The following is a 297-nucleotide window of genomic DNA, read 5'->3' on the forward strand; positions in this document are numbered from 1 at the left end:
TTTATTTTTCAGGCAGAGCTGAGCCTTCTCCGCTAGATAATGTGGATGATAGTGCATGTGCACCTAAAATCCTCTAGGGGTTGCTCTATGGCATGGGTAGGGAATTATTTTGGCTGGCAGGCCACTTAATGAGTTTTGGTAAGCTGTCGAGGAAAGCATGCATAAAATCATTCAGAAGATATTGTTTTAACAACTTATAGATAAAAAAAAAATCAGACACTAAAAATCAAACATCTACTATACCCTATTTTAATTTTATTTCAGAAAATAAAAATGTTGTCCTGCTGGTGGTGTTTT

This window comes from Gavialis gangeticus, unplaced genomic scaffold (assembly GCF_001723915.1).
Source record: "Gavialis gangeticus isolate Ggan-Ray unplaced genomic scaffold, GavGan_comp1, whole genome shotgun sequence".
In the NCBI taxonomy this organism is placed as follows: Eukaryota; Metazoa; Chordata; order Crocodylia; family Gavialidae; genus Gavialis; species Gavialis gangeticus.